This window comes from Falco naumanni, chromosome 4 (assembly GCF_017639655.2).
Source record: "Falco naumanni isolate bFalNau1 chromosome 4, bFalNau1.pat, whole genome shotgun sequence".
NCBI lineage: Eukaryota > Metazoa > Chordata > Aves > Falconiformes > Falconidae > Falco > Falco naumanni.
Window position 1 is genome coordinate 15,393,831 of NC_054057.1, and position 11,832 is coordinate 15,405,662.

Below are 11,832 nucleotides of genomic sequence, written 5' to 3' on the forward strand. Positions count from 1 at the left end.
ACAGATAATTTAGAGACTAGAAATTTTCTCCTGTGGCTCAAATCTTTCCAAGGACATATGTAATATCTACAGCTTTTAGAGACCTTATAAGGAATGCATATGAGCAGATATGGCTTGCAGTGTAAGGTCTTACAGATAACTAGTTGACTAGGACACAGGTTTAAGTTTGTTTCTAAACTGGCATAATGAAAACACCCTATCGATTTCCCACCTCTTTATTGAGCATTACATTAGAAAAAATGCATAATGTATGATACTATTTACACCGTATCTACCTTCCCAATGAATTATTACTGTTAGGAGAAAGTTTTTCAATTTCTTGTGTCTATAGGTCCATCTTTTGAATATTGAATGTTTGTTTTTCTTGTACAATTTTGTACTTGAAAGAAAGCACCCTAAATCCATCTTAACGGTAAGTGTCCTCAGCGGTATGGAAGAACAGATATAGCTAAAAGCGCAGCAAAACTTTTACAATAGCAAACAATGATGAACTGCAATATTCTCTCTAACATCAGTATACAATAAGGTTATTAATGTCCTAGACTACTTCTGATATTGTGGTTTTCTGGCTAAGGCATAAAGCAGAGCCAATACTTTTAAACACTGAAACTATTATTCCACTGTGTAAACAACTTCAGAGACAATGTAGTCACACTGCAAAAATCTTATTCCCATTTGGGATATCTGTTATTCATACTCAAGGTTTGTGTGCAGTGTCTCATAAAGCATATTGGAACCTTGTCAGCATTTAAAACACCTCCAAATTTAAGCATGCCTACAGAGGTAGGGGTTTAGATAAGATCTATTTGTAATTTTTAGTGGTATGATACATCAAACCAGGCAAAAATATTCAAGAACCTCTGATCCATCTTCACTTAACCGTCAGCATCAAAGCTCCAGCATACCTACATCACTACAGTAAAGAGCTTGTAGCCCCCTAATTCACTGAGGCATTCTTAAAAATAACTTATTCTAGCCACGTAGTAGCAGGCAAAATATTAATTGCAATAAAGCCTGGCTGAGGGTTTTTCCTTTCCTTTTGTTTTGAACAAAATATTTAATACTAGATATTGCAAAGTCTGAAATAGCAACCTGCTTGCAAAGCTCTCATTTCTATAAACCTCTCCAGTGCATTTAATGTGAAATAACTTGTGCTCTGTATAAACAAAAATCCATTTTGGCATGGAAAAAACATACATACAAATGCTCTGCTTAAGATGAAAAAAGAAAAGGATCAGGAGAGAATCAACCCCATGAGTACTGAAGTACTGGACTGGAAGGAAAACATGGTGCCAAGGAAACCTCAGTTACCACCTTCCTGTACACCCACACAGATACGCACATCAATGCTTAGCCCTAATGAAAATTTTTATTTGTCAGTATTCTAAAGGAGCAGGATTTGGCCCTTAATCCAAGTATGGTCAAATCTTATATGCAAATTATAACTAACTAACTAAATAAATAAATAAAAGCTACCGTCAAATGGTATATAGTTTGGCTGCTCCACAGAGCAGTTTGAAAGGATCTGTAATACCGTGGTTGCTGCTATCCTGACAAGACAGTTAGTACAGAAGATGTCAGTCACCCTGCTCAGCCACTAACTCCCCTGAGGAACACCACACAGGCTGTTGCCAGTCTCTTTTTCCACTCTCAGTGGAAAGCTGCTCCTCATGCTTCTACAGTCAGAGAAATGTGATCTGCTTCTGGCTTCAGGTGCAAATCTTGGCTCCCCAAACACAGGCATCATGTCCTTTATCAAAGAGGCTCTTGGATGCAACTCACAATGACTGCCATATTGCCACACTACTGCTAACTGATACATCACAGGGATTAAAAAGCTACTGAGCTGCTGAAATAGGTGAGACTGGCTGAACACACAAATGCCTGAAAAACAATTGAGTTCAACCAAAAGTTAAATTCTTTCAATTCAGAAATATTGGTATTTATGAAGCATATGATGAGAAAATAATGCTCTCACTAAATCTGTAGTTCAGTTGTTTCATACCTACACACTCCCTGTGAGCTTCAGCAGAGTCCTCACCAAGGACAAAACACAGCTGGGACACATATGATGAACCACTTTTTCTCTCCAAGCAAGGAAGCCATCAAGGGAGTTAAAAAAATTCCACAGAGGAAAGCAGAAGTATAACTCACCCAAATTATAGCACTGCTAAAGTACTGTAATATGTTTGATCCATGCTTGGGGGCTTGGGCTGAAACACTGTTCACTGCTGAATAACAGTAATGAATCAAGCATATCATAATCAAGGACAGTAACAGAAAAATAATGAAAATAAAGGAAAAATGTAAATAATTAATTTGTGCCAAAACCCCTTAATTCTGTATTTCTAGCAAGATAACATGATTCTAATGAAACATGATCATTTGAATTTCTGTAAGTCTTATGAAAGGTTCTTTGCTCTTTGTTTTTGTTAGTAATGAAAATATAGACAGGTGAATATTCACCAGAAAAATTAATATTCAGGAGTTATTCTCTAACAAATACAAAAAATAAATACATTAAGATCTACATTTGAATTTAAATATGCACTTTTAGTAATTATCTTAATAGCATTATTTTAAAATGAAAGAATTGGCTCTGAATAAATTCAAGATAGTGATTCAGACTCATAAGAGGGAAGAGGTTTTTACACAAAACCAACAAACTAACCTGAATTCATCTCCCTATTATGTTAAAACATGCCTGAAGTATTAGATACTGATTAACCTGAAGTGTGGACCTTATGCTGAATAGTGTTCTAGAATTTGGTCACTGATGCCACTTCAAAATGCTTTGATCAAACAGTTCATCATCATATTATTTATGTCTGGAGATGACAGCGTGTTTTCTGATACACTGGTAATCAACTTGAAAGCAGCCCTCACCAGCCCTCAAGAGATTTAACACAATTTTACTGGATGCAAATAAGGATTTGAGAGTACGCTGTTCATGATCTGAACTCTTCTATGAAATCTCACACAATGCTGACCCACCTATTGCAATCAGCTGTGTGTTCAACAAGAGCATCATCAGATCCAGCACTACATGGACACTGATGAATAGTTCAGGTGTGGATTGTCCTGATCAAGTAGCCAACAACCACTTAGCAGAGCCTACATATATCCAGACAGTGGATGTTTTATTATATTGCCAGAACAAGAGGACAATGTGTGCAGCTCTTATAAAGTTGACAGTAATAATGTATCTGTTTTGCTGTCCTCCCACCAGCATCGCCTCCCAAAGAACATGCTTGTATGACTGCGTCCCCACACAGGTCACACTGGGAACCCCAGCATCCTTGTGAACAGCTAAGCATGGGGCACATCACTGAATCTCCAAAAGTGAAGTGCTGAATGTACGTTACCATGCAGGCAACCACCACCGTCAATCAGGTGGGGACAAAGGCTGCAGGACACCCAGTCTTCTCTTAAGCACAAATCACAGAAGGTTCCTGATGCTCTTAGCTCAGTCCACCTCCTGCAGCCTGCTCTGCACAGCGCTTACCCTTTTCCTGGAGCTACCTCTCCTGTCTCACTGCTCCTTCACCCCCATGCTCTGCTCGGGCTTTGAGCTGGAACTTCTCGCTTGCCTTCACTAGGCCCCGCAAGCCCATGCTTTCCTTAGCCTCCTCCCTGAACCAGGTTATACCGAAAGCATGACCCACCCACTCAACGACAGAGCTATTTTATCGACGGCATACAAATGGCAGACATCCTCTTTCAGCCTGGATGGCTTATTCCAGACTATGATGAAGTAAAGGGAGGAGGGAAATTGTAAGAAAACAGAAAGAAGCCATGTGCATTTCAGTAATACTTTGAGTAAAAATACACAGAGGAAAAGAAAATGCAGTCGTAGTTCCCCTCCACTTTACACACTTGCACACTTCACAGCACCTTTTCACTATTGTGCCAGGGCCTCAGTAGACTGTAAATAAACAAGCCACCACTGAAGTCATCAGTAATCCTGCTCTTTCATTTCAAGAGAAAATTAGAGCCAGAGAACTCAGAGCCATCCCATTCCAACAGTTTTATTCCTGCTTCCACAAATAAATGCTAATCAGGCAGTCCTGTCAGAAGCAGGGAGTTGGACTTAATGATCCTTACGGGTCCCTTCCAACTTGAGATATTCTATGATCCTAGGGAAGTACAGCCAGGATCTTGGGCTAGCTCTTACCCCAAGGAATCTTTTTATAGAGCTCATTAATTTGGCCTAAGAGCATTCTAAATAATATACAACATTGGTAAGGTGTTAAATAACATACATATTTGTATTATCAAACACTGTACCTAAGACATTGTTACCATACAGAACAATCCCACTAATTAGTCTTTGCTAATTTGAGGAAGTCAACCTGAAAACATACTTATTTAAATGCCTCAAAAAGCTGCGTCTTTCATGCCACACAGCATTGTGTAGAACAGCTGATTTTAAGTAATTCCAGGCCCTACTCTGAATACAGTAAATCTTTTTTATTTAGAAAAACCTAATTTGGAGACAGACAGCTAGAAACAATAAAAAGTGAGCAGTATATATCAAGGTTTGTCTGCTTCCAAAGAATTACTCCCGTTAGATTTAGTTATTCTGTCTGGGTGATAATTCTTTCCTATCATGTGTGTTCCTAGTTCCCAGTGCTTTCAAAATACATTTATGCCTAATAATTCAGTAAAATATCTTAATTTAGAAGCCTTCCTTGTACTTTTTTAAGGGAAGGCTCACTCACTAAGGGGCAGCTGAGGAGTAGTTAAAGTAGAGCTCTGAGTTAACAGTCTCTTCTCCCTCAGCCTTTGAGTAAATTGAACAGATTGAATCAATTTGACCTCCTGGAGGCTGTAATTCAGCTACGGTGGTCACAGAAGTAGATGTTTCTGAGTGTGGAAATACCAGGCCACAAAAGGGTAAGTGTTAAGACTATGCACCCTCCTGGCTAATGCTTTTTTCCTGCTGCACGGCAGGTAACCCTCCACCAGTACATCCGAAAGATACTGCTGAGCAATCCGTAAAGTAGCAGCCTTGTCAAAAGTGCGGAATGTTGACTTCATCCAGTGGGCAATCCCTAGGACCTTCAAGTATCTTCTTTACAACACTCTCAGACCAAATTCCTTCCCTCTGCTCACTGCAATGCAGTCAGAGTTGCTGTCCAAAGATCGCCCTTATTTTTTCATTCCATTCCAGCCATTCAAAATAGCTGTGCAACACCTTCCGCAGACATTTCTGGCATTTCCATTTAAGTAGTGATCAACAGAGTAACAATTCATATTTGCACTCAGGTTAATTCAATTTCCTTCCATATTACGAAGTACAATTTCACGGTAGAATTGAAACAAGAAGACTCCAGCTGTCCTATCCACTTATGTACCAAACAGAAAACACACATTGTCTCTTCTGTAAGACACTAAAAAGCCCATATGGGCTGTCCAGTCTGTCCAGCGTCAAACTGCTTTGCTGTTCTTAAATTCCGATTTTAGTTTTAGCAAAAGATGAAAACATGCAAATGTTTGGAAGACAAGAAACCAATACATCATACCTGTCATTTATAGAACTTCCTTCTGGGGATTTTAAATTGTTTGACACATGTTGATCCGTCAGACATTCCCCTTTCACAGGAGAGGACTGTGGAGCAACCAGTATCTCCTACAGGATTCTGTTATCACCACACAGTGGAAACAACACTTTTCATCTGAGTCCAGGCAGCGAGGTGGAGAGCACATCTGAAAAGTACAGTGTTTTGAAAGGCACAATTTATTTCCTTTCTATAATAGGCTATTTTTATAAAAAATAAACTTAAATATACATTGAAGTGTGTTGGACTAGTTTCTTCTACATAAAAGGAAATACTGATTACAGAATAAAATACAATTATTTAAAATCATAAATAATCCCATCACTGTAAAACAGATTGCAGTACTTGTGAACATCTATTTTAGTTTCATAGACAAAAGTGCTTTCACAGCTGCTTTCTCAAAAAAATATCTGATGAAGCATGTACTTCAAGTCAGAATGGCAGACAACACACAGTCTGTTAAAAACCTCTCCTCTGACAAAGGGCAAGGACTCTCCTGAGGTGCATGACATATATCTAAGGTTAACAACAAGCAAGAGAAGCTGAATGAGATTTTGAATTTTAGACATTAAAACAGGACAAAATCTGGGAGATCACAGCCATAAGGTCTCAAAACAGCAAACAACAAGTTCAAAGAAAAGTGGTCTTCATGAGTGTCGCTACAGAACAGATAGGGACATATTTAAAGGTGTGTCATCCCTCTCTGGCTAACAAAGCACATGTGCAGGGGCTTAAGAACATGCTTAAATACCTGACAGGAGTAGGGATTAGAAGCGCACTGCTAGGAATAAACTTGCATGCTTTAGGCACAGCTAGCACAAGTTGTCATTTTCTCCTTCCTTCTACACCAAAACTTAACACTTATTCTTTACTTACTATTTGTTTTCATCCACTTTTAGTTGAAATGTACATGGCAAAGTAACATAGGTGTGTCACAGACAATGAAGAGGAGTCCTAAATGCCAAACCATTTCACAAAGCAGGCATTAAACAGGCTTCCCATTCCTCATGAGAGACTAGTTACTGTACTTTCATTTTGTGCTCGTCAACAAAGGCCTTTACCTTCCTACCTTTTCAAACTCAACCATACCTCTCAAAGTACTCCTGAAATCACAGAGAATTTGCTAGGAACAAACACTTTACATATCTTTGTATTCTTTTTCTAGTACTCTGATTTCCTTTTCCAGTTTTCAACTTGCATGAAAGCCTCCATCCTGCAGTCAATTTGGAAAATATATAGCCAATTTCCACAGAAAATCAATTTGATCTTGCAGAGAGAAAAAAACCAAACAAAAACCATACAAAAAAAGCAAGGGATTTGGGACTGGGTGGTCTCCTAGAAAATTGCTCTGGATTTTTCTCTGTTCCACTTCACCCTATCTTCTTGAAACCACAGGGAACCAAAATTGAAGACATCATTCAAGTAAGTTTTCTAGTTAACCTGTAGGGAGCTTATGTGCCAACTGCCTGAATGTCATGGGATACAGGTTGAAATCTGTCTTCTGAACAATCCAGCAATACACCCAGGAAATGGGATTTTTCCTGTTATTTTGCTTCCCCACAGAACTGCAGGATAATGTATAATTCTAAGACCATGAGTGAATTTACATTAGTGCACATAGTTCATATCAGGAGTACACTTTTGAAACACACTTCTTGATCATCCCCACTTGTTGTTTCTTGGTTTCCATTGCAGAGCAGTCTGTGAGTGTTCAATCATCCTCAGCACCAGCTCTGCTGATCTGCTTCTACTGGACCCTTCTTTAGATCTGATGTATTAGTCTGGTATCTCTTCAGGACTAATATATTAGTTAGAGGCACTGCTCTGTGAAAGGAAGTCAGCACTCTTCAGGCAAAGGACCTAGGTTCCTTATAATTCCTAGGCAATACTGCTGTTTACTGCCCAGGACCAAAATTCATCCTTCCATTTCTGGGTTGACTCCAAGCAGAGTTTATCGCCTGTCAAGTGGGATGCAAATTCAGAGTAAAGAGGCTAGAATGAAAGCATTTTGGTTATTTGATAGAAATTATGGAATTAAAATTCAAAATATGTGAAAAAACAAAATACCAAAAATTTAATGTCTGAATCAACACCCACAGAAATAGCAGCCGAACAATGTGCTTTCTGAAATACACTCAAGACTCTGTTTTATATCTGCAATCCATGCAGTTAGTCCAAATAATATATTCACCAATTTGTCCATTAGTTCCAGAAAACTATACCATTCCCTTCCCCGTTATCCTCTGCCAATTATTTCTGCTTCATTGTAGTCATCCAGACTGCCACTCCACCAGTTTCACAGAAAAAAAACCCATTAATTTGCCCCAATATAGCAAAAAATGTTACACTTAAGTATCAAGGTCCAGAGGGAAGTAAAAAAAAAAAAAACATGGTCCAAAATCCCAATATACTTATACTTGGCAGTCTACTGCTCCACATTTAATATCCAGCCTAAATGTCTTGTTAATCCAAAGCCATGCAATAAATGCTGCATGATATCTGTATGTTTTATTTTTGGCTAAAAATAAAAGGCATCAAACAGGCATCATAAGTTGCTATGCTGTCCACATGACAACCATGCTATTGCAAGCTGCATGTGATATTGCCAAGAAAAATACATACTGTGGAGACAAAAGTCACACACACATGGTCAAAAATAAAGTATTGCACAGCATTTCCATGCTTACTGCTGTAGGAAAGAGCAGGGCATTTCCAAGCTTGTTGCCACTTTGACACTCACAGGCAAGCTCTGCTCCACCTCAAGCAGAGATGGGTAGAGATGTTAGCACAGTGCCCTGCTGCACTCTCAACTATTGGCACCGGCCACCTCCATCCCAGAACAGACATTAGAAAGTATCTCCATCCCTCTATTCTCACAGTGCCTTCATAAAACGTATGCTTGGCCATACCTTCTCTTTTGTCACCTCAGCTACACAGGAGAAAACCTTTGGCAAATAGAGAAAGCAGCAGAGGACAGAGATACCTTGATCCTGATGGGGAAAAGGCTAAAGAAACTCAAATCTTTTAACAGACACTTGCCAGAAGACCAATGGTAAAAGCCCTGCAGCCTTTAAACTATGGTATGATCTGGCTTCTACCTTAGGGATGCATCTATATTAGCATTTACTGCATTGCAGGGTTCACTTAAGGTTTAAATTTGTTTTGCATCTATACTTGGATTCTTGCAATATCGCTCAAGCTCTGGTGCAGTCAAAGCACTTTCCTTCCTGGTGAACTAAGGTTGAAGTCACACATTAGAGCAGCACCTATCTCACCCCACCTGTGATGGTGGCACAAGGCCCTCCTGCGGTTAACACTCTAGACATCCATGGTGCACTCCTAGGTGCAGCAACTGATGGAAACACTGGTCCTGGAACCTGACAGGTCACGGCACATCAAGCCCTGATTCTTCCCTCTTTGTGCCACATCAATCAGTAATACACAGCCTAAGTTTCCCCAGGCGATTCGCCTCAGAGTCCTGCTATCGTATCGCTCAAGCTGAACAGGCCTTCTGGTCTTTTATCTCTGCCCAAAATAATTCTAAAATGCCATTAACATACATTTACCGAGGACTGGAACTTGCACATAACTTCAAACTTTCACCAAAGAAAACATCATCAAGTCAGCAAATTATCTCCAAGGCCTGTACATACTATTATTAACCAATTCAATGAAGAAAATCCAGCTTTCAAAAGTCTATAACCAAAGTTATAGATGATGCAGAACTGCTGACTTTAATAGCTTGACATCATGTTGTAGCCTCATCAATTTTCTTCACACACTACAATGCCTAAATAGGAAAAACCAACAGGCATTTGCAGTTGGTGTAGAGATCGTGTAGGTAGAGTAAGGCAGAAAACTTCATGTTGTGCTTACACTGTTGAGTTCCTGAGCCTCTCACTGCAGACACGGCAATTAGATTGATCCAAAGGTACACTGAAAAAGCTTATATAGGATCTTATAAAAACACAGAAATCCCACAGAAATATATGCATGCAACTGTCCAGCAAACATGCCTGTCTTCTCTATTCAGTTTTGTGTTGCTGCCTTCCTGTATGTTCATGAACGCAAACAGCCAGCCTGGCTGCCACATGCAGGCACACACGTGCGTGCATGTGTGCACACACATACTCTCCTGTTCTGTTTGTGAAGTCCTGGATATATTTATAAGTGAACCAATATTCCAAATCAGCTCAACGTAAATGAACTCCTATTGCGTGTATTTGTTCAACCAGACAAATATGTCAGCCTTAAATGCTTACATTTATATTTATACTTCTGTGATATGAATTATGCATATGCCTATATTAGCGAGCTCTCTGTCTTCTTCTTCTATTAAGCTTTGGGCTGGTCCCTTGGGAACTCATTACCTACAGTGAGTTTCACAAGGGCTTGATGTGACCCTACCAGAACTGTTACTGTGTTGTACCTTCCCAGAAAGATTGCGATAGTTTTCCCAGACACCTACAGTTCAATTCAGTGTTGACTATTTAACTGCCTAATAGCAGCGAGCATTTTTCCAACCAAGCCAAAATAGTGAAATCTAATTATCAGGAATGTTACTGAGGGTTTGGTGGCTTGTCTTTTTTCCAGAGACAGAGCGAGCCATTAAACTAGCACTTGGATGGGTTATGCTGGAACAATTTCAGTGTCGTTCTTCCCCCTGGCGATCCGCTTCAACTTACTTTCCGGTGTGCAAAGCAGGTGCTGATGTGCTGGTTCCTCAGCTGCCTCGGGTGGCAACTCTGCCCGCCGGCGGCGGGAGCCGAGAAGCGGCCGCGGTTCAGTCAGCGCGTCCCGCCCAGCGACCGGCGCGGCGGGCAGCGGCTGAGGCGGCCAGTGCGCCGCCGCCCCGCACCTCGAGCCGCCCCGCCGGGGCAGAGGGCGCTGCAGGCCGCGACGCCGCTCTCCGGGCTGCGGTGCCCCGGGCCCTGCGGCCGCCTCAGGCCCTCAGCCGCGCCGCCCTCGGCGGGCGCCAGGAGCCACCGGCCGCGCCCCTGCCCACGGCTGGGCCGCGCTGAGGAGGTACCGGACGGCTGGCTTCTTCCCGCTCCCGCGCCGCAGGGCACCCTCCTGCCGCGGGATTTCAGCACTTTTCCGCCGGCCTCGGGGGCGCCAGGCTGGCCCGCCCCGGGCAGGCGGAGGGGGGGGGGACGACGCTGAGGAGGCGCCCCGCGCGGGGCCGTGGCTCCCTCTGCCGGCCGCCGTGGGGAGAGCGGCGGGAGCCCCGGCCGGCCGGTGCACCGGGGCGACGTGCGCGGAGCTCCGCCTGCCCGTGGGCAGCACCGGCGGGGGTCCCTCCTTGGGAGCCCTTTCTTCTGTGGGCTGAGGGACAGGAGCACCCCCCGCGCCTTGCCTTGGCGGGCTGGAGCCTTCGGCTGCCCCTCAGGCACGGCCCCGGCGCTCCCGGAGCCTCCGCACGGCCCAGTGCGTGTGGCCCCCCGGAGACCCTCGGTATCTTACGGCAGAGCCGGGCTGCCCCGCTGCCTTCCCGGGAAAGGAGAAGCAGCCTGCGGGTCTGGCTTGCCTCACAAGTTGTTAAGAATTAAGGAGCAAACTCGGCACGGTCACACCGGAGCCCGGCGCTGGGTCCCGACTGGTGGCCGCTCCTGGCGGCGGCCGGGGGCTGCGCTGCGGGGGTACGGGCGGGCACGTCAGGGCTGCCTCAGCGAGCACCCCCGGGCGTGGAAGCGCCCGGCACGGCACGGCGCGGCCCCGGCACGGCGCCCCGAGCTGTAGGAGATGTCCTCCCCTCTCCGAGGAGGAGAAGGGAGGGGGGAGCGGCGGAGCCGGCGGGCACCGCTGCCGGGCAGCGCCGCAGGGAGGAGGGCGCGGGCCGGGGCAGGCCCGGAGCTCGGGGGGTCGGTGAGGGAGAACCGCCTCGACGGCGTCCCCACCTCCCCCCCGGCTTTCTGGGGGAATCACCCTTGGCTTTGTGTTTTGGGCTTGTGGGTGGTTTTTTTTTAAATAAAATGACCACCCCGTCTTCCTGCGCAGAGGTGCGGGAGGGCCCCGAGCAGAGGGAGGCTGGAGGCGTTTGTGCCCCCCGGGCGAGGGGACCCCAAAGCCCCCGACCCCGCAACTTCCACCGCCGGTAAAGGCGTCCAGGGCCGGCCCGCACCGCACCGCCGCAGCCGGGGGGCGGCTCCCGACGGCCGCCTCTCACCGTGTGTCCGGGCGGGGGCGGGGGTACCCCCGGTCAGGGGCGCTCGGCCGAGCACTTGCTCCCGAGGGAGCCGGCAGCGCCCGGCGGGCAGGGCGGGGAAGGCGC

At 44.4% G+C, this 11,832-nt stretch overlaps 1 long non-coding RNA gene across 1 annotated transcript in view; it reads right to left on the bottom strand.

The window, feature by feature from the left end:
* LOC121087824 overlaps nt 1-5,703 on the bottom strand; it is a 29,227-nt gene extending 23,524 nt beyond the window's left edge. Inside the window, exon 1 of the long non-coding RNA XR_005827753.1 lies at nt 5,526-5,703. This is a non-coding gene — a long non-coding RNA (uncharacterized LOC121087824). The remainder of the gene's footprint in view (nt 1-5,525) is intronic.
* Between the last annotated feature and the right edge of the window lie 6,129 nt (nt 5,704-11,832).